This window comes from Bos indicus x Bos taurus, chromosome 3 (genome assembly GCF_003369695.1).
Source record: "Bos indicus x Bos taurus breed Angus x Brahman F1 hybrid chromosome 3, Bos_hybrid_MaternalHap_v2.0, whole genome shotgun sequence".
In the NCBI taxonomy this organism is placed as follows: domain Eukaryota; kingdom Metazoa; phylum Chordata; class Mammalia; order Artiodactyla; family Bovidae; genus Bos; species Bos indicus x Bos taurus.
In genome coordinates this window covers 22,141,197-22,164,602 of record NC_040078.1, presented here as the reverse complement: position 1 = coordinate 22,164,602, position 23,406 = coordinate 22,141,197, and the positions used below count along the sequence as shown (strand labels likewise).

General features: G+C 37.2%; 1 pseudogene; it reads left to right on the top strand.

The window, feature by feature from the left end:
• Positions 1 to 2,175: 2,175 nt before the first annotated feature.
• LOC113890291 overlaps positions 2,176 to 23,406 on the top strand; it is a 32,751-nt pseudogene continuing 11,520 nt past the window's right edge.

Sequence of the window (23,406 nt, the reverse complement as noted above, 5' to 3'; positions counted from 1 at the left end):
CCATGGAATATTATTCAGCCATGAGAAAGAAGGAAATCCTGCCATTTTCAATAACATGAATGGACCATGAGATCATTATGCTAAGTGAGATAAGTCAGACAAATAATGTATGGTATCACTTACATGTGGATTTTTAAAAAGCTGAAATGGTAAAAACCTAGAGTAGAATGGAGTGGGGGCAGTGAGGGATTGGGGATATGTTATTTAAGTGTATAAACTAGGAACTGGTAGATAAATAAGTCCTGGAGAGCTAATGCACAGCTTAGTAATCGTAGTCAACAATGCTGTATTATAAACTTCAGAGTTGCTAAGAGACTAGATCTTAATTGTTCCCACCGCAAAAAAGAAATGATAATTATAGAACTTGATAGAGGTGTTAGTTCTGTCTCTTGATAGTGCATGCTTGTGCTCAGTTACTGACTGACTCAGTCAGTCACGAGTTGTATCTGACTCTTTGCAACCCCTTGGACTGAAGCCTGCCAGCCTCCTCTGTCCGTGGGATTCTCCAGGCAAGAATACTGGAGTGGGTTGCCATTTCCTTCTCCAGGGATCTTCCCAACCCAGGGATTGAACCCACATCTCTTGCATCTCTTGGCAGGCGGATTCTTTACCAACTGCACCACCTGGGAATCATACTGAAATGTATAAACATATCAAACCAACACACAACACGCTGCGTACTTTAAACTCATACAATGTTACATGTCAATTATATTTCAGTTTTTACGAAAACAAAATAGTTGTCTCTATCTCTAGTGTTTTTGGCTCTTTGTTCTCATGCTGTCAGCTGTAGCATGTGTCTGCTGACCCGCTTGCAACCAGCAGAGCTCTATATGCCTTGTGAGCTTTTAGCATCTTTTTTTTTCTGGCAGGGAGGAATGGTTGCAGTAGTAGGAAATTTTAATAGTCTTTTCTTTTTATTAAAAATTCTTTCTGTTTCTCAATTGTGCTATGATGTATGAGGTTGTTGAGAAGTTAATCTTTAGAGAAATAATATGAAATTAAGTGTCTTAGCTTGAACTATTGTCACAAAATTTTATAAACTGAGTAACTTAAACAACAGATGGCTGTCTCTTAGTTCTGAAAACTGGAAAGTCCAAGATCAAGGCTTTGGCAGATTTAGTTCCTGCTGAGAGGTCTCTTCCTGGCTTGCAGATTACTGTTTTCTCTTTGTATCCTCATATAGAAGAAAGAGAGCTCTGGTCTCTCTTCCTCTTCTTACAAGGATACTGATCCAAACATGGGGATCCCACCCCATGACCTCATTTAAACCCAATTATCTCTCAAAGGCCCCACCTCCAAATACCATAAAATTGGGGTTAGGGCTTCAACATATGAACATTCAGTCCAGAACACTGAGACTCCGTGTTATTTCTATCTTTTTTATCCCAAGAAAAATGATGAAAGTACCCTAACTGTGAGTGAGGCATCAATAGGATATACCACATTCTATATTCTGACTCAATATCAGTGAGGGGTAAACAACTTGAGGTACCTCTTCATTAGAAAAGCTAAGGAAAAAAAACAATGTTTTAAGAGTGGGATGATTTTTCTATTGATTTCTAGTTTCTTGAAGCCTCTACGTTTAAGGGCAACTTTCAATCTTCAACCATGGAGTGATTAGGGAAAACGCTCCCTCTGATTTTTGTATGAATGATACAGTTATAGGAGAGAGAAGCTGATATTCAAACAGTACATGGTGCTGTTCGACTCCTAAGTTTGAGTGCTTTATACATAAACACAAGATCTTCACAGATAACATCCCCATCCTCTAAGTGTCATGGGCTTGTTTCCTGGGTCCAGTTCTGGGGATGAGTGTGTGCACATGCACACGCACACACACACTTTCTCTAAGAGATATGGCCAAGTCTCTTTTGCAATAATTCTACAGTTAAGCATCAATATAGGGCAAAATCAGTATGGGTAACCTATATACTCAGCTACAAAAATGAGCAACTTACCTTATAGCTTAGACAAAAATACAAAACAAACAACCCTGTTTCTATGGCTTACAATAATGAGCTTAAAAAGAATTGCATCAACAAGTTGCTTTGTATGACTGTATATTCTCCTCATTAAATTGTTTACATAAAACTTGGATTAACTAAGTTGTAATAAACTCAAGACAAGTGAATATTGAGAAATTGCTTCTAGATAATTTACCACCCAATCAATATGGAGCAGCTAAGTATTTTTAGGGTTTTCCAGGTAAGGCGAGTGGTAAAGAACCCACCTGCCAATACAGGAGACACATAGGAGACTCAGGTTTGATCCCTGGGTCAGGAAGATCCTCTGGAGAATAGAATGGCTACCCACTCCAGTTTCTTGCCGGGAGAACCCCATGGACAGAGGAGCCAGGTAGGCTATGGTCCATAGGGTTGCAAAGAGTCGGACATGACTGAAGCAACTTAACACACAACCATTTTTAATGTCTCTTTTTAAATATCTATTTTCATCAAAAATTTCTTCCTGTTTAACTATTCTGACAAAAATCTTTAAAATGAATATTACTGCCATCACAGATTGATGGCATAGATACTTTCCTCTAGGAAGGAAGTATCATGGAAGTAAAACCCCCACATCAAAAACAGGATGGAGGACTTCCTTTGTGGTTCAGTGCTTAAGCATCTGCCTGCCAATGCAGGGTCATGGGTTTGATCCCTGGTTCAGGAAGATTTCACATGCTGTGGGGCAACTAAGCCCGTGCACCACAGCTACTAAAGTCTGCATGCCCTTGAGTCCATGCTCTGTAATAAGAGAAGCCACTGCAATGAGAAGCCCACACGTGGCAACTAGAGTAGCTCTCACTCGCTGCAACTAGAGAAAGCCAATGTGTAGCAATAAGAGCCAGCACTGTCTACCCCACCAAAAAAAACCAGCATTGAGATATAAAAGAAGTACATATAATTAAATGTCATATGATAGATTCTATTTCATTTGGGAAAATCACTCAAGTGACTTGTATACATGTTATCAGGGCTCTAAAAGATAGTATTTTCTGTAACTCTGGGTCAAAACAGTTGACACCGCTTGTTTACATGATAGTATGATTAGAACAACTCATACTCTATACTTTTACTGATTACACACTGTTGTAAACATACTATGTTGATCAGAAACTTAAATATGGAAGATTTCTTAGAAGAAGCATCTCAAGACAGCTTTAAATCTATCGATGCCTTAGAAAAGTCTAGGAATAGTTAGACAAGAAATGATTGCTTTCTACCTAAGTACCAACTTTTGACATTTTTCATAACTCAATTCAAATTTTCTCATCCAATCATACTCTTTTCTGAACCTAACCAGTTTGTTATTTTTTTCAACTTGACACAGTTGAACAAAGACTTTTGTCTAGAAGACTGGTATAGTTGGGTTGGAATCACAGCTCCAATCTCTCACTAGTTGTGTGATTTTAGAAAGTTCTTTAAATTTTTTGATCCTTAGTTTCTGCATCCATATATTGGGGGTAATAATAGTATAGTCCTCATAATATTGTTATTAGGATTAAATGATACAATGATATTAAAGTACTTAGAATAAAGTCTGGTACATGGTGGGGACACCATAAATATTAGTGTTATTATTTACATTATTAACAATTAATTTCCAATTAATCTATGGTACTTATAAGTCCCATGTCAATTACTTTTTAAAATTAATTACAGAATTCTAATGATAAAGATTTAGGTCATACCTGAATGGTGTAGTGGTTTTCCCTACTTTCTTCAATTTATGTCTGAATTTGGCAATAAGGAGTTCATGGTCTGAGCCACAGTCAGCTCCTGGTCTTGTTTTTGCTGACTGTATAGAGTTTCTCCATCTTTGGCTGCAAAGAATATAATCAATCTGATTTTGGTGTTGACCATCTGGTGATGTCCATGTTGTTGTTGGAAGAGAGTGTTTGCTATGACCAGCGCGTTCTCTTGGCAAAACTCTATTAGTCTTTGCCCTGCTTCATTCCGTATTCCAAGGCCAAATTTACCTGTTACTCCAGGTGTTTCTTGACTTCCTACTTTTGCATTCCAGTCCCCTATAATGAAAAGGACATCTTTTTTGGGTGTTAGTTCTAAAAGGTCTTGTAAGTCTTCATCAGTTCAGTTCAGTCCAGTCGTTCAGTTGTGTCCAACTCCTTGTGACCCCATGAATCGCAGCAGGCCAGGCCTCCCTGTCCATCACCAACTCCCGGAGTTCACTCAGATGCATGTCTATTGAGTCAGTGATGCCATCCAGCCATCTCATCCTCTGTCGTCCCCTTCTCCTCCTGCCCCCAATCCCTCCCAGCATCAGAGTCTTTTCCAATGAGTCAACTCTTCGCATGAGGTGGCCAAAGTACTGGAGTTTCAGCTTTAGCATCATTCCTTCCAAAGAAATCCCAGGGCTGATCTCCTTCACAATGGACTGGTTGGATCTCCTTGCAGTCCAAGGGACTCTCAAGAGTCTTCTCCAACACCACAGTTCAAAAGCATCAATTCTTCGGCGCTCAGCCTTCTTCACAGTCCAACTCACACATCCATACATGACCACATAGGACCGTTCAACTTCAGCTTCTTCAGCATTACTGGTTCAGGCATAGACTTGGATTACTGTGATATTGAATGGTTTACCTTGGAAATGAACAGATATCATTCTGTCATTTTTGAGATTGCATCCAAGTACTGCATTTCAGACTCTTTTGTTGACCATGATGGCTACTCCATTTCTTCTAAGGGATTCCTGCCCACAGTAGTAGATAAAATGGTCATCTGAGTTAAATTCACGCATTCTAGTCCATTTTAGTTCCCTACTTCCTAGAATGTCGACGTTCACTCTTGCCATCTCCTGTTTGACCACCTCCAATTTGCCTTGATTCATGGACCTAACATTCCAGGTTCCTATGCAATATTGCTCTTTATAGCCTCGGACATTGCTTCTATCACCAGTCACATCCACAACTGGGTATTGTTTTTGCTTTGGCTCCATCCCTTCATTCTTTCTGGAGTTATTTCTCCACTGATCTCCAGTAGCATATTGGGCACCTACTGACCTGGGGAGTTCCTCTTTCAGTATCCTATCATTTTGCCTTTTCATACTGTTCATGGGGTTCTCAAGGCAAGAATACTGAAGTGGTTTACCATTCCCTTCTCCAGTGGACCACATTCTGTCAGACCTCTCCACCATGACCTGCCCATCTTGGGTGACCCCACAGGGCATGGCTTGGTTTCATTGAGTTAGACCAGGCTGTGGTCCGTGTGATTAGATTGATTATGGTTTCAGTGTGTTGCCCTCTGATGCCCTCTTGCAACACTTACCATCTTACTTGGGTTTCTCTTACCTTGGACGTGCGGTATCTCTTCATGGCTGCTCCAGCAAAGCGCAGAGAAATAGAGGAAAACAACAGAATGGGAAAGACTAGAGATCTCTTCAAGAAAATTAGAGATACCAAGGTAATATTTCATGTAAAGATGGGCTCGATAAAGGACAGAAATGGTATGGACCTAACAGAAGCAGAAGATATTAAGAAGAGGTGACAAGAATACACAGAAGAACTGTACAAAAAAGATCTTCACAACCAAAATAATCATGATGGTGTGATCACTCACCTAGAGCCAGACATTCTGGAATGTGAAGTCAAGCGGGCCTTAGTAAGCATCACTATGAACAAAGCTAGGGGAGGTGATAGAATTCCAGTAGAGCTATTTCAAATCCTGAAAGATGATGCTGTGAAAATGCTGCACTCAATATGCCAGCAAATTTAGAAAACTCAGCAGTGGCCACAGGACTGGAAAAGGTCAGTTTTCATTACAATTCCAAAGAAAGGCAATGCCAAAGAATGTTCAAACTACCACACAATTGCACTCATCTCACACACTAGTAAAGTAATGCTCAAAATTCTCCAAGCCAGGCTTCAGCAATACGTGAACCATGAACTTCCAGATGTTCAACCTGGTTTTAGAAAGGGCAGAGGAACCAGAGATCAAATTGCCAACATCCACTGGATCATGGAAAAAGCAAGAGAGTTCCAGGAAAACATCTATTTCTGCTTTATTGACTATGCCAAAGCCTTTGACTGTGTGGATCACAATAAACTGTGGGAAATTCTTCAAGAGATGGGAATACCAGACCACCGGACCTGCCTCTTGAGAAACCTGTATGCAGGTCAGGAAACAACAGTTAGAACTGAACATGGAACAACAGACTGGTTCCAAATAGGAAAAGGAGTACGTCAAGGCTGTATATTGTCACCCTGCTTATTTAACTTCTATGCAGAGTACATCATGAGAAATGCTGGGCTGGAAGAAGCACAAGCTGGAATCAAGATTGCTGGGAGAAACCTCAGATATGCAGATGACACCACCCTTATGGCAGAAAGTGAAGAGGAACTAAAAAGCCTCTTGGTGAAAGTGAAAGAGGAGAGTGAAAAAGTTATCTTAAAGCTCAACATTCAGAAAACGAAGATCATGGCATCTGGTCCCATCACTTCATGGGAAATAGATGGGGCAACAGTGGAAACAGTGTCAGACTTTATTTTTTGGGGCTCCAAAATCACTGCAGATGGTGATTGCAGCCATGAAATTAAAAGATGTTTAGTCCTTGGAAGGAAAGTTATGACCAACCTAGATAGCATATTCAAAAGCAGAGACATTGCTTTGCCAACAAAGGTCTGTCTAGTCAAGGCTATGGTTTTTCCAGTGGTCATGTGTGGATGTGAGAGTTGGTCTGTGAAGAAGGCTGAGCGCCAAAGAATTGATGCTTTTGAACTGTGGTGTTGGAGAAGACTCTTGAGAGTCCCTTGAACTGCCAGGAGATCCAACCAGTCAATTCTAAAGGAGATCAGTCCTGGGATTTCTTTGGAAGGAATGATGCTAAAGCTGAAACTCCAGTACTTTGGCCACCTCATGGGAAGAGTTGACTCATTGGAAAAAACTCTGATGCTGGGAGGGATTGGGGGCAGGAGAAGGGGACGACAGAGGATGAGATGGCTGGATGGCATCAGCAACTCGACGGACATGAGTTTGAGTGAATTCCAGGAGTTGGTGTTGGACAGGGAGGCCTGGCGTGCGGCAATTCATGGGTCACAAAGAGTCGGACACGACTGAGCGACTGAACTGAACTGAATGATAAAGAAGATCTTTTGTGTGCATATACACACGCATATACAAATTCAGACATATTTATATGGGAAATAAAACCAAAAAATAAAAAACAATTAGAGAGATCAAAAGCAGAGATAAGTGTGATGATCACTTGAAGATGGCAGTTGATTCATCAAATTTACATGCAGTTGTTCCCAACTTCAGCTTCAGAAAACAGTACAGTAATTAAAGGGCTAAACAAGGCTGGTATTCAAGAAAGTCCATTGAATTTGCTAGTTTCTTCTATATCACAGAAGTTGACAAAAATATAAAGTGGGAAACAGTATTATATCTGGTTTTAGTAGAGAAGGTTGTCAGATATGAGCAGTTGTTAATAACTTTTAAAACTTGATATAATCAAAACCTATGGCTTGAGAACTCAGAGTAACAGGAGGGCCCTAAATGGAATGTGACCCTTTCCTACACAGTCTAGATTGCCTCCCTCCCAAGTCACTGTCACCTCCATTGACCACTTCTCTCAGTTCTGTGTGAGCCCCTTTCTCCACTGATAATTCTATCAATGCACTTCCTCCTCAGGAAGGAATGTGATTATTTGTGTTCCCAATAAGGTAGATGATGAATAAATGACATTAATATTAATAAAAGTAGACAAACAGTCCTTTTAGCCTTCTACAGCAACTGAAGTCTAAAAAGCTCTGTTTTTTGAAGAGTAAAGGGTAATGCTGAAAAGAGTGGGTTAAGCTATATGGAGAAACCCATATTCAAGATGCTCTAAGTATATTCAACTTAGTCCTATCCACAAACTGCCAAAACAGATCAAGATAGCTCTCCAGGACTGAAAGACATCTGACTGTGTATCTGAAAGTTCCAGAGGACTCCAAGAATGAAAATGAAAGATGATGGCCAGTTTCTGGACCATGAGGTCAGAAAACTACAGATGTGACTCTCACTTATGAAAAGGACTTCAACATGGATAACTGAGCAATCTCCCCTCGATACCAGGCAAGTTGGGCAAAATTAGATGATTCAAAATGAAAACAAAAATAACCTATTTAACCATGGCAACATAGTTCCTAAATTCTTCAAGTAAACAGAAGAATAAATGAAATAAAATCCTCTGGATTTATCTTTATTTCTTCTTTTGGGTTTTCCACCTAGATACAGTGTAGGCAGTTGTCACATTCCATTGGAAATCTTCTGTTACCCTTTTAGAGTTTCTCAAGCCATAGATTTGGTATATTAGATTTAGAGATTATTTAGAGATTATCCATATCCACCATCCTTGCTTTCCTGAAACTGGTGTCTTTGGAAACTCATTTAAATATCCAAAGATGATTCAAAGTGGAATCACTGTAGGCTAGTGATGGGAATTGTTTTTTCATCATTAGGTAATAAAGAGTAAAGATAGGCACATAACTAGATGTAGAAGAGTAGGATTGTTCAATTGATTCAATTGTTCAATTGTGTAGTAGGGCAGAGATTGTTAAATAGATTGATAAATGACAATAAAGAAGATGTACAAATCTCTTCAGACATCCCAGAGCGGGGAGAGAGAGAGAGACCATAGAATAATCTTATGAGTCTGTGTCAGTGGGCAAATCCTTATGAGATGCTATAATAATGCATGTGAGGAAAAAGTAATGAATTTGGAAATAACTAATCTAGAATACTCAAAATGAAAGACTCTCCTTTATCAGATTTTACTCAAGAAAAAGAATCAGAATCACTACCCTGACCTGGAATACCCTGTATTCCACTGACCCTGGAATACAAACCCAAAATTCTGCAGCAGCCAAAAAGGCTTAGAAAAAAAGAAAAACATTAAAAAGTACATTGGAAATAAAACTTTATTCTAGTATATCTGTGCTTGAAAGGATTTATGTAGTTCCTGCTGCCATCCCTCAAAAAGAAATTTGCCATAAAACTTGAAAAGGTCCAGAGAAGAATAATCTAAAATTTCGGAGATAATGAGAGTAAAATGGGCATCTTTGGTTCAAAGTTAGATCTAGACTTTCAGTCTATAAATGAGAAATCTAATTACGTAGAAGTAATTAAATCTACATGATCAGAAGTAATATTGAATAGGTGAGCAGAGATTTGCTTACACACTAACCTCAAAATCCTGGGACAGGAAGATGGCAACTTTTGAAACACATAAAATAAATTCATTAGCCCAAGGAAATAGAAATGCATTTCGAAAGCATTTGGATAAATTATGACTAATACAGCTATTAATGGCTTTGAGATGTATTCAGCTCCAAGAATTAATGTGACTTCAGAAGGGGCAATAGAAGTATTTTGTAGACATCTTTGTGGGCAAGAGAATCCAGGTATGGATAGATCAAATGTTGCCAGAGAGCTCATGAGCTGGAAAAGTCTGAAAACTATTGATGCAATAACAAAATAACCTCCAATTCATTCAGCATACTCCTTTTTTTCCCTCTTCCTCTCTATTGAAGATTTCACATCCAAGTACAGTGAAGACAAACTTTCAGCAGTGAATTCTCCACTTTGATTGATAGCCAGAGGTCAGGGCTCCCCAACAATTCTGATGAATATATGTAACTTCTTGGTTCATCTCTATTGTTTCATCTTAAACTCTGCAAATGAGATGATGCAGATGAGCAGTGCTGCAGTTCCTCCTCATTTGCATTTTATTAGCTTTATGACACTTTCCTTCTTGCATGATATTACCTAATTACATCCTTCAAAGAAGCACTAACATATTACTCTCCATTTTCAATTATTCACTCCAATGAAGGGAATCATGAAACACCCACTCTCTCCCAGAAAATCCACCCAGCAATTGGGTCACTGTGAAAGAGTGGGACCACAATCCAATCAGAAAGTCTTATAGAGAAGCCTGGTTTTGGCCCTATTTCTTTTCAAGCCAATTTTCTAACCACACAAGAATACAAGTCTCAGAACCATATAGGCTCAGATAGCATTACTCAACTTTATTAATCACATGATTCACTAGATTTATTCTAAAAATGATTTGTTTGGAATAATTTTGAGATATTTCCAAAAATCATCTCCATTTACAAAGAATCATATTTTTCCATATTTCAAAGAAAAGATTGCAGTCTCTGAAAATTTTTGGAAAGAGAAAATCCAGACTGGTTTTAAGTGCTGTTACAATTGGTGTATAGTTTTCCAAAGGGTCTGTTATACCTTTTGAATACAGATGATAAGCTTTATGTAAATTTTCCTTCTTTGACCCCCCCTTTTTTTAAATCTCAATGGTATTTCCCCTTTAGTTCTTGGTACTCAGCTGAGAGGTCCTCAGACTTCCCTTTTGCTCTACCTTATTCAGTTATTATATCCTGGTTATTAAAAGAAAGAATTTAAGGTTCAATTTTTTATAAGAAATCACCTTTATTAGCATGTATAAGAATATGATGCTTCCCAGGTGATGCAGTGATAAGAATCTGCCTGCCAATGCAAGAGACAAAAGAGACATGAGTTTGATCTCTGGATTGGGATGATCCCCTGGAGTAGGAAATGGCAACCCACTCCACTATTCTTGCCTGGAGAATCTCATGGACGGAGGAGTCTGGCCGGTTACAGTCCATGGGATTGCAAAGAGTCAGACGTGACTGAGCACACACACACAAAAAAACATATGATAATTGTCAGAAAAAGGATATCATCTTTAACTACAGTCACTTTTTTTTAACTTTTCAAAAATTATTTTTATTTTTTAAACTTTTAATTTTGTTTTGGGGAATGGCCGATTAACAAACAATGTTATGATAGTTTCAGGTGAGCAGCAAAGAGACTCAGCCATACATACACATGTATCCATTGTCTCCCAAACTCCCTTCCCATCCAAACTGCCACATAACATTGAGCTATGTGTTATACAGTAGGGTAAGGTTGAATTTTTAAAATAAATTTTCTAACCAATTTTCAGTTTGTCTACCTACACTTCCTTTAAGTGTTACACTGTTGGGTAATGAGACTATTTGAGTTGCACTAAGTAACAGAGGTTGAGTAGTAGAATAGAAAGCACGCTGTAGAAAACATGGCTATATTACTTAATGGTTGTTATGACCCTGTTCAGTTATCTAAGCCCTAGTTTCCTTATTTGTAAACTGGGGTTAATAATACTTTGTCTTCCTTACAAGATTTCTATAAGTCACAAGTGTTAAATAAGTCTATGTATATCTTATCCCCGCCCTTCATTATTTGATAGCTTTCAGTGTCCCTCTTCTTCCTTAATCTTTCCAATCTTTTTTGTCTACTCATTCCCTTGCTTATTTTTCTTATCTTTCACCTACTCCATTTTTTCACTATTGAGGGTCAGCAATCAGAACTTCATACACTATTCCAGGGATTTATCTCTGACAGCACTGTAGTATTTCATTTCTAGTTCCCTTTTTGTTGATGATCAATATTTTATCATTTTGATATTTGGCAAAACTAATACAATTATGTAAAGTTTAAAAATAAAATTAAAAAAATCAAAGCAGTACATGGTTCTACTGAATCATCTACACATTACCATGTGAAATGTTTCTGAAGTTTATCTCAATACCTGATAAAGAGTTTGATTCTTAGCTTCCTGATAGAGTTTCATACCATTCTTGGGCTTAGAGACAAAGTTGTGCACCATCTACTGTGCTGTAGAATAAACCTGAAGATGTTAAATTAGATCAGTGCAAACACAGGTCCTCAGGACTTCCCAGGTACCACTAGTGGTAAAGAACCTGCCTACCATGCAGGAGAGATAAGAGAGGCAAGTTTGATCCCTGGGTCGGGAAGATGCCCTAAAGAGGGGCATGGCAACCCACTCCAGTATTCTTGCCTGGAGAATCCTATGGACAGAGGAACCTGGCAGGCTACAATCCATAGGGCCTCAAAGAGTGGGACATGATTGAAGCAACTTACACACACAAGCACAGGTGGTCAACAAATCCTCAATCAAAACTCCTCCACTCTGAGAAGCATTCCTTTACTTATTCTGTGCCAATGTCAAAGTGACAATAGCTCCAAGGCAGTTCAATTTTTAACACTCTTTGATACAAACTTTTCAAAGACATTTTTAGAACCAGAATAGTTTTCATTTTCTAATTACCAAGGATATATTGGATGATTGATAAATTTCTGTTAGCTGAATCATGGGTTTCTCTCACTTGTTTGCCTCATTCCTTACTTGGAAAATAATAAATTAGCAAGGTATGGTTTTGTTTTGCAGAAAGCACATTGCTCTTGTCCCAATAGGCTACTTCTGTTAAAGTACTGGACAACTGAGTACACTTACCATCTTGCTTTAGAATGAAAGGAAATATGGCAATTTTCAATACATTGAATTCCCACAGGAGTTTTCATAAATGAAAATTATAGATGCAGTTCTCCAGACTCCTAGCATACTGTTTAATGCAACAAAGTACAAAAGCGGACTAGAGATCCCCTGATTTTCACTCTTAACATTCTATCAAACATCTAGGCAAGAAATTTGCTGCCAATTTTTCACATAGAACACTTAATTAATGATTGCTTTTTTTTTTTCTGATTGCTTTTTGAACTCACTGAGGTAACGTCAGGCTCACTTTGGTGAAATAAAGATCACAGGGAAAGGCTAAAGATATCCAAGTCCACAGGCAACACCAAGTGCACTGTAAAAAAAAAGAAAATGTACTTATTTTTAATTAGAGGATAATTGCTTCATATATTGTGTTGGTTTCTGCCATACATCAACATGAATCAACCATAGGTATACATATGTCCCCCGGCTTTCCTTGGTGGTGGTGGTGCTTCAGTCGCTCTGTTGTGTCCGACTCTTGCAACCCCATGGACTGTAGCTCGCCAGACTGCCCTGTCCATGGAATTTCCCAAGCAAGAATACTGGAGTGGATTGCCACTTCCATCTCCAGGGGATCTTCCCAATCCAGGAATTGAACCTGGGTCTCCTGGACTGTAGATGGATTCTTTACCGACTGAGCTACATAAACAAATGAAGCCATCACTACACCAAGATAATGAATATTTTCATCATGTCCAAAAGATTTCCTGTGCCAGTGTCACTTTTCCAAACCCGAGCAACTGTTGATCTGATTTTTAAAACTATAATAAGTTTTCATCTTTTTAACAAATTTTTATCAATGGAATAATACAGTAGTCTTTTTTGTAAAAAACAAACAAACAAACAAATAAAAAACTGCCTTCTTACACTCAACATAATTATTTGGAGTTTCATCCCTGTTGTTGCATGTATCCATGGTTTGTAATTTTTGTTCTTTTTCTTTTAGAATGGATATTCTATTGTGGGGATATACCACAATATATTTAACCATCTACTTGTTAATAAATATTTAAGTTGTATTTAAGTTTTTTTCAGTTTGGGGTCTTTACAAATAAAGATGCTATAAATAATTCATGTACTAGTCTTTGAGGAGACATACATTTTCTTTCTCTTGGGTAAATACCTACAAGTGATTTACTGGGTATTATGGATGAATCTTCAAATAATTATGTTGAGTATAAGAAGCCAGATTTTTTTTTAAAAGACTACTGTATTACTCCATTTATAAAAATTTGTTAAAAAGAGAAAAACTCATTATAGTTTTAAAAATCAGATCAACTTAAAAATAACTTTTTAAGAAGCTACCAAACTGTTTGCTAAAGTGGCTGTTATTTTACATTTCTATTAGCAGTGTATTAGAGTTCCAGTTGCTACACATGCTTGCCCAAACTTGGCTTGTTCATTCTTTAATATTAGTCATTCTAGAGGAGGTATATTATTGTCTCATTTGGGTTTTAATTTGCATTTCTTTAATGACTAATGATGTTGAATATATTTCATGTACTTATCTGCTATCATACATCCTCTTTGATGAAATGTTCAAATGTTTGCCCATTTTTTGATTGGGTTGTTTGTTTTCTTGTTGTTGAAATGAAAAAGGTTTTTGTATTCTAGATGCAATTCCTTTCTTGGATATATGTTTGCAAATGTTTTCTCCCAGTGTGTGGCTTTGCTTTGAGTTTCCTTTAGTGCCTTTTTGAAAAGAAAAATTGTAAGATTTGGATGAAGGCAAATACATGAACATTTTCTTTATAGCTTTTGCTTTTTGTATCCTATTTGTGAAATATTTGCCTAGCCAATGTCATTAAGATTTCTCTTATGCTTTATTTTCTGTGTATGTGTTCAGTTGCTCAGTCATGTCTGATTCTTTGCTTTTTTGGACTGTAGCCCAACAGGCTCCTCATCCAAGGGACTTTGCAGGCAAGAACACTAGAGTGGGTTGCTACTTCCTTCTCCAGGAGATTTTCCCAACCCAGAGATGGAACTTGCATCTCCTGCATTGCTGGCAGATTCTTTACCCACTGAGCTATAATTTTAATAATTTTGAATCTTATAATTAGGACTATGATCCATTATAAGATCATGTTTTACATAGTACACATAAATTGTTTTCACTAATTCTAGGTTTTTAGAATTTCCATATAAATTTTAAAATTGTCAATGTCTTTTTTTTTTTTACTTTCTATTATTTTGATTGAGATTAAGTAGAATCTATAGAGAAATTTGGGTGGCTAATTAACATCTAAACAATATTGACTCATACATAAATTAATCCTCAACTTTGTTCTTTTCAAAAGAGTTTTGGCTGTTCGGAATCTTCTGCATTTTCATATAACATTTAGTATTTACTTACAGTTTCTGCAAAAACTTGCTGGAGCTGCATAAATTCTATAGATCAATTTGGAAAGAAATGCTTTCTTAACAATAGTGAGCCTTCCAATGCAAGAATGTTGACTGTATCTCCATTAATTTAGATGTTGAAAAAAAATCTTTCTGCAATGTTTATAACTTTCTGTGTATAAGATTTGCATTTCTATTAAATTTATTTCTAAACATGGTATTCTTTTTAATGTTTTTATGAATAAAATATACCTAATTTTATTTTCATATTATTAATTACAGGCACATAAAAATATTTTTGTGTATTGATCATGTATCCTGTGATCTTGCTGAACTCATTTGTTAGTTCTAGGAGTTATTTTGTTGTTGTTATAGTTTTTTAGATTCTCTAGGATGGTCTATGTGGACCATCATGTCATCCACACATAGGCACAGTTTTGCTTTTTTGTTTCTGATCTGCATGCCTTTTCTTTTCCCTTTCATTTTGTGCCAGCTAGAACCTCCAGTATAATTTGAATAGAAGTGGTGAGAGTGGACATCTTTGTCTTTTTTCTGGTCTTGGAAGTAAAACCTTCAGCCTTTCTCCATTAAAACCAATGTTTCCTGTAGGTTATTTTGTAGATGGCTTTCATCAGGTTGAGGAAACCTATCTTGCTCCACACTTGCTGAATTTTTATCATGAATAGGTATTAGATTTTGTCAAATGTTTTTTCTATATATATTGCAATAATCATGTGGGTTTTGTCCTATACTGTTTCAACATGGTGTATTACATTAATCAATACTTGGATGTTAAACCAACCTTGCATTCCTGGGATAAATACCACTTGATCATGGTGTATAATCATTTTTATATATTCTTAGATTTTGTCTTCTAATATTTGCATCTATATTCATGACAGAAACTGGTTTGAAGTATTCTTTTCTTGTGATGCTTCGGCCTAACTTTGACATGAGAATGATACTGGCCTTGTAGAGTAAGTTGAAAAGTGTTCCTTCTGCCTCTATTTTCTGGAGGAGCTTGTGGAGTAGTGGTATTATTTCTTTTTGAGTATTTGATACAGTTTGCTAGTGAGTGTATGTAGGCCTGAACTTATCTTTGTGAAAAGACTGTTAAATAGGTATACTAAGATATTTTATTTCTTCTTGATTTAGTTTTGATAGTTTGTGTTTTTCTACGAATTTGGCTACTTCATCTAAGTTTTCTAATTTGTTGGCATAAAGTTTTTTCATAATATTCCTTTATCATGATTTTGGCTTCCCTGGTGGCTCAGATGGTAAAGTGTCTGCCTACAATATGGGAGACCTGGGTTCAATCCCTGGGTCGGGAAGATCTCCTGGAGAAGGAAATGGCAACCCACTGTAGTACTCTTGCCTGGAAAATCCCATGGATGGAGGAGCCTGGTAGGCTACAGTCCATGGGGTCGCAAAGAGTCGGACATGACTGAGAGACTTCACTTTATCACTTATCATGATTTCAAGTTGACATATTTTCTTTTCTAATATAGGTATTTAAAATCATAAAATCTCCTCTAAGTATTATTTTAGCTGCATCTCACAAATATTGAGGTGTTGTGTTTTCATACTTATTTTAAAATACTTTCTAGTTTATTTCATAATTTCTTCTTTGATTCACACATCATTTAGAAATGTGTTTCTTAATTTCCATATATTAGTGGAAAATTTCCAAATATTTTATTCTGTGGTTAATCTCTAATTTAATTCCATTTTGGTTAGGGAACATACTTTGTATGATTTCAATCCTTGAAAATTATCATTATTTTACGGGGAGATCAGCCCTGGGATTTCTTTGGAAGGAATGATGCTAGAGCTGAAACTGCAGTACTTTGGCCACCTCATCCAAAGAGTTGACTCATTGGAAAAGACTCTGATGCTGGGAGGGATTGGGGGCAGGGGGAGAAGGGGATGACAGAGGATGAGATGGGTGGATGGCATCACTGACTCGATGGACGTGAGTCTGAGTGAACTCTGGGAGTTGGTGATGGACAGGGAGGCCTGGCGTGCTGCAATTCATGGGGTCGCAAAGAGTTGGACACGACTGAGCGACTGATCTGATCTGATCTGAACTCTACTTTGTTAACCTGAGGATGTCTCAATTTCTTCTTCATTAAAATTTTTTAAACTTTTAAATTTTAAAATAATTGCATTTTTTAAAAAAAAGTTGTAATGATAGTACATAGAGGTCCTATGTACCCTTTGACAAGTTTTCCTAATTGGTTACATCTTATATGGTTATAGTACAATATCAAAGGAGAAGGCAATGGCACCCCACTCCAGTACTTTTGCCTGGAAAATCCCATGGACAGAGGAGCCTGGTAGGCTGCAGTCCATGGGGTCACTAAGAGTCAGACATGACTGAGCGACTTCACTTTCACTTTTCACTTTCATGCATTGGAGAAGGAAATGGCAACCCACTCCAGTGTTCTTGCCTGGGGAATCCCAGGGACGGGGGAGCCTGGTGGGCTGCCATCTATGGGGTCGCACAGAGTTGGACACGACTGAAGCGACTTAGCAGCAACAATATCAAAACCAAGAAACTGACATTATACACTATGATATATGTGTCGAGTTCTGTGTTATCACATGTAGAGATTTGTGTAACTACCACTACAGTTAAGTTATAGAACTATCCTATCACCACAAGTATCACCCTTATGCTACTCTTCAATAGATGTGTCCTTTTTCCTAGACATTCCTAACTTGGGCAACCACTAATCTGTTCTCCATCTCTATAATTTTTCCTTTCTGAGAATGTTATATAAATGAAATCATACCATATACAGCCTTTTGAGATTGCCCTTTGGGGCTCAGAATAATGTCATTAAGGAGCTTCCCAGGTGTCTCAGTGGTACAAAATCTGCCTGCCAACACAGGAGACACAAGAGATGCAGGTTTGATCCCTGGGTTGGAACGATCCACTGGAGTAGAAAATGGCAACTCACTCTAGTATTCTTGCCTGGAGAATCCCATGGAGAAAGGAGCCTGGCAGGCTACAGTCTATGGGATCACAAAGAGTCAGACAGGATGAGCATGTATGCAGTACAATGCTATTAAGAATCAATCCAAGTTGCCATGTGTATCAATAATTCATTTTTTGTTGCTGAGCAGTATTCCACAATTTGTTTAAGTTAACATGAAAGAGTTAGTCGGCTCTTTGTGACCCCATGGACTGGAGCCTGACAGACTCTGTCCATGGAATTCTCCAGGCAAGAGGAGTGGAGTGGGTAGCCATTCCTTTCTCCAGGGTATCTTCCCTACTCAGGGACTGAACCCAAATCTCCTGCATTACAGGCAGATTCTTTACTGTCTGAGCCACCAGGGAAGCCAATTGTAGGATATTTTGGTTATTTCCAGTTTTTGGCTACTGCAAATAAAACTGCCTTAAATGATCATGTACAAACTTTAATGTGGATATTAGTATTCATTTCCCTGGGCTAACTGTCCCAGGAGAGCAATTTCTAGCTTGTGTAGAAAATGCATGTTTAGTTTCTGAAGAAAAATTTAAACTATTTTTCAGAATGGTTGTGTCATTTTATATTTCTACCAGAAATATGAGAGAGATCTATTTTCTCCACACTTTTGCTAGTTTTTGGTACCATCACTATTTTTTATGTGAGCTATTCTAACAGGTATGATATGATATCTCATCCTAGTCTTTATTTGTTCTTCCCTGGTGGTTGATGGTATTAAATAGGATCTCTGATCAGTATAACCTCTTGTGAAATGTCTCTTCATGTATTTTTCCCATTTTCTAATTAGAATGTGTTTTCTTTATTGTTAAGTTTAAGACTCTTAAAAACATATTCTGAGTCTTCTATCAGCTAATATGTTTGAAAATATTTTTTCCATATTCATAACTTGTACTTTAATCCTTTAATCATTCTCAGAATAAAAGTTTTTAGTTTTGATGATCAATTTATCATTTTTTTCTTTTATGGATCAGACTTTTTATACCATGTCTGAAAAGTCTTCAACAATCATAGGTCCCCCAATTTTTCTCTACATATTCAAAGTTTGGTGGTTTAAATTTAAATATATGATCCATTTTGAGTTAAATAATTTTTAAATAAGGTGTGATTTAGGCTGAGGTTCAGTTTAGAGGCTTTTTTTCTTGTTTGCCTGTGGATATCTAATTGCTCCAACACAGTATTTAAAATTTTTATTTTATATTGGAATATAGTTGATTAACAAAGTTGTGTTCACTTCAGATGTACAGCAAAATGATTCAATTAAACATATATCTATTCTTTTTTCAAGGGACTTCCCTGGTGGCTGAATGGTAAAAGAATCCTCCTGCCAAGCAGGTGATGTGGGTTTGATCCCTGGGTCAAAAAGATCTCCTGGAAGAGGACATGGCTACCCACTGCAGTATTCTTGCCTGGGAAATCCCATGGACAGAGCAGCCTGGTGGGCTACAGTCCATGGGGTCACAGAGTTAGACATGACTGAGCAACTAACACATTTATAAACAAGATTGTTTTAAGTTGCTGATCATTCAGTTTAAAATACATTTCCAGTATCCTTAATTTGTCCTCTCCTTTTCTCACAATTCCTGGTTTAGATATCATATTTGTGTGTAGATGATTTCCTACCTTTACTATATGTTTGCCTTTACCAATAAGCTTTTCCATTCATAATTTTCTTGTTTCTAGTAATGGCATTTTCTTTTTCACCTAGAGAAGTTCCTTTAGCATGTTATAAAGCTGATCTGATGTCGCTCAGTTCTCTTAGCTTTTGCTTGCCAGTAAATGTTTTGATTTTTCCATTGAATATGAATGAGAGCCTAGAGTTTTCTTAGTTGTGGGTTCTTCCCTTTTATTACTTTAAGTATATTGTGCCATTCCGTTCTAGCCTACAAAATCTCTGCTGAGAAATCAGCTGATAAACTATGGGAGTTCCTTTATGTGTTACTTGTTGCTTTTCTCTTGTTTTTTTTTAGTATTTTTGCTTTGTCTTTAATTTTTATCAATTTGATTACCATGTGTCTTGGTGTGTTCCTCTTTGGGTTTATCTTTCCTGGGATTCTCAGCACTTTGGGGAGTTGAGTAACTGTCTCCTTTCCCATATTAGGAAAGATTTTGGGACTTCCCAGGTGGCACTAGTGGTAAAGAATCAGCATGCCAGTGCAGAAGATGCAAGAGATGTGGGTTTGATCCCTGGGTCAAGAAGATCCCATGGAGTAAGAAATGGCAACCCACTCCAGTATTCTTGCCTGGAAAATTCCATGGACAGAGGAGCCTGGCAGGCTCTAGTCCATGGGGCTGCAAAGAGTTGGATATGACTGAGAGACTGAGCATACACATTAGGAAAGTTTTCAGCTATTATCTCTTCAAATACTTTCTTAGGTCTTTTCTCTTTCTCTTCTCCTTCTATGACCTATATAATGCAAATGTTGGTGCATCAAATGTTGACCCAGAGGTCTCTCAGACTGTCTTCATTTCTTTACTTTTTTTTTCTTTATTCTGTTCTGCAGAAGTGATTTCCACCATTCTGTCTTCCAGCTCACTTATCTATTCTGTTTAACTTATTGTGCTATTGATTCCTTCTACTATATTTTTCATTTCAATTACTGTATAACTCATCTGTTTTTTCTTTAGATTCTCTAGCTTTTTATGTTAAAGATTTCTTGAAACTTCTCAATCTATACCTCTATTCTTTTTTCAAGATCTTGGATCATCTTTACAATCATTACTCTGAATTCTTTTTCAGTAAGATTGCCTATCTCTACTTTACTTAGTTATTCTTCTGGGGTTTTATCCTGTTCTCCATCTGAGATATTTTCCTCTGCTATGTCATTTTGTCTAGTTTCTGTGGTTGTGGTTTCTGTTTCACAGGCTGCACGATTGTAGTTCTTGCTTCTGCTGTCTGCCTTCTGGTGGATGAGGCTGTATAAGAAGTTTGTGCAGACTTCCTGGTGGGAAGGACTGGTTCCTGCCCACTGGGGAGTGGAGCCTGGTCTTGTTTCTCTGGTGGTCTGGGCCATTCAACACAATTTATTTGAAAGACTACTTCCTCCATGAAATTTCCCTTGTACTTTTGTCAATAATCAGTTGTGTTTAGTAGTGTGAGACTGGCTTCTCTATTATGTTCCATTAATCTATCCCTATACCAACACAACATAGTTGGGTTATAGGGTAGAGTTGTTCCCATTTTATTCTTCTTTTCAAAATGTTTTAGCTATTCCAGTTCATTTACTTTTCCATTTAAAATTTGGAATAATCTTGTCTATAACTACAAAATTTCTGCTGGGATTTTGACAAAGTGAAGTGAAGTGAAAGTTGCTCAGTCATGTCCAACTCTTTGTGACCCCATGGACTATACAGGCCATGGCATTCTCAGGCCAGAATACTGGAGTGGGTAGCCGTTCCCTTCTCCAGGGGATCTTCCCAACCTAGGGATCGAACTGGGGTCTCCTGCATTGCAGGCGGATTCTTTACCAGCTGAGCTACTAGTGATTTTGATGGGAAACACATTAAACCTGTATATCAGTTTGGGGAGAATTGACATCTTTACTATGTTGAGTCTTCCAATCATGAAAACAATATATCCCTCTACTTTTTTAGATCTTTATTTCTTTCATACTCATTTTTTAGTTTTCTTTATAAAAGTCTTTGTACATGTTTGGTTAAATTTTACAGCTAAGCTTTTTTTAAAAATAAATTGCAAATGATAATTATTATAGCTTTAATTTTGGTTTCCACTTGCTCATTGATAGTAGTAGCTGTAGTTCAGTCACTCAGTCATGCAAATGGAGACCAAAAGAAAGCAGGAGTAGTAATACTTATAGAAGATAAAATAGACTTTGAATTAAAGGCTGTGAAATGAGACAAAGAAGGACACTACGTAATGATCAAAGGATCAATCCAAGAAGAAGATATAACAATTATAAATATATATGCACCCAACATAGGAGCATCACAATATGTAAGGCAAATGCTAACAAGTATGAAAGTGGAAATTAACAGTAACACAATAATAGTGGGAGACTTTAATACCCCACCACACCTGTGGAAAGATCAACTAAACAGAAAATTAGCAAGGAAACACAAACTTCAAATGATACAATGGGCCAGTTAGACCTAAATGATATCTATAGGACATTTCACCCGAAAACAATGAATTTCACCTTTTTCTCAAGCGCACACGGAATCTTCTCCAGGATAGATCACAACCTGGGCCATAAATTTAGCCTTGGTAAATTCAGAAAAACTGAAGTCATTCCAAGCATCTTTTCAGATCACAATCTGGTAAGATTAGATATCAACTACAGGAAAAAAATTTATTAAAAATACAAACATATGGAGGCTAAACAACACACTTCTGAATAACCAACAAATCACAGAAGAAATCAAAAGAGAAATCAAAATATGCATAGAAACGAATGAAAATGAAAACACAACACTCAAAACCTATGGGATTCAGTAAAAGCAGTGCTAAGGGGAAGGTTCATAGCAATACAAGCTTACCTCAAGAAACAAGAGAAAAATCAAATAAATAAGGTAACTCTACACCTAAAGCAACTAGAAAAGGAAGAAATGAAGAACCCCAGGGTTAGTAGGAGGAAAGAAATCAAAAAAATTAAGGCAGAAATAAATACAAAAGAAACAAAGGAGACCATAGCCAAAATCAACAAAGCTAAAAACTGGTTCTTTGAGAAGATAAATAAAATAGACAAACCATTAGCCAGACTTATCAAGAAAAATGGAGAAGAATCAAATCAACAAAATTAGAAATGGAGAAATCACAACAGACAACACAGAAATACAAAGGATCATAAGAGACTACTATCACCAACTATATGGCAATAAAATGGACAACTTGGAAGAAATGGACAAATTCTTAGAAAAGTATAACTTCCCAAAACTGAACCAGGAAGAAATAGCAAATCTTAAGAGACCCATCACAAGCACAGAAACCGAAACTGTAATCAGAAACCTTCCAATAAACAAAAGCCCAGGACCAGACGGCTTCACAGCTGAATTCTACCAAAAATTCAGAGAAGAGCTACCACCTGTCCTATTTAAACTCTTCCAGAAAATTGCAGAGGAAGGTAAACATCCAAACTCATTCTATGAGGCCATCATTATCCTAATACCAAAACCAGACAAAGATGCCACAAAAAAAGAAAACTACAGGCCAATATCACTGACCATAGATGCCAAAATCTTAACAAAATTCTAGCAAACAGAATCCAACAACATATTAAAAAGATCATACATCTTGACCATACATCAAGATCATACATTTTGATAAAAGTGGGCTTTATCCCAGGGATGCAAGGGTTCTTCAATATTCGCAAATCAATGTGACACATCACATTAACAAACGAAAGATAAAAAACAATATGATTATCTCAATAGATGCAGAGAAAGACTTTGACAAAATTCAACATCCATTTATCATAAAAACCCTCCAGAAAGCAGGAATAGAAGGAACATACCTCAACATAATAAAAGCCATTTATGATAAACCCACAGCAAACATTATCCTCAATGGGGAAAAAGTGAAAGCATTTCCCCTAAAGTCAGGAACAAGACAATGGTGCCTACTGTCACCACTACTATTCAACATGGTTTTGGAAGTTTTGGCCACAGCAATCAGAGCAGAAAAAGAAATAAAAGGAATACAGCTTGGAAAAGAAGAAGTAAAACTCTCACTGTTTGC